Raw genomic sequence first — 287 nt, forward strand, 5'->3', positions numbered from 1 at the left:
ATCCTTGACACTCATCATCATTCTCACCTATGAACGCGCGTGACTGACAACCACTTCCGTTCTACCTTAGGCCGGGTGCATATCTCTTAGATTCCCCAATAGAATCTTCGTGGTATAAGCTAGATAGATGGCAGCATTCATGGGAATCCGGAAAGCCTAACCTTGTCTATGGTATTCCGAGTAGGATTCTGGGAATCTGGAAAGTCTAACCTTGTCTGTGGTATTCCGAGTAAGATTCCGGTATTGAATGACTGTGACGAGCTTCAAACTCCTGAAGGCTGGGCATC

This window comes from Arachis duranensis, chromosome 10 (assembly GCF_000817695.3).
Source record: "Arachis duranensis cultivar V14167 chromosome 10, aradu.V14167.gnm2.J7QH, whole genome shotgun sequence".
NCBI lineage: Eukaryota > Viridiplantae > Streptophyta > Magnoliopsida > Fabales > Fabaceae > Arachis > Arachis duranensis.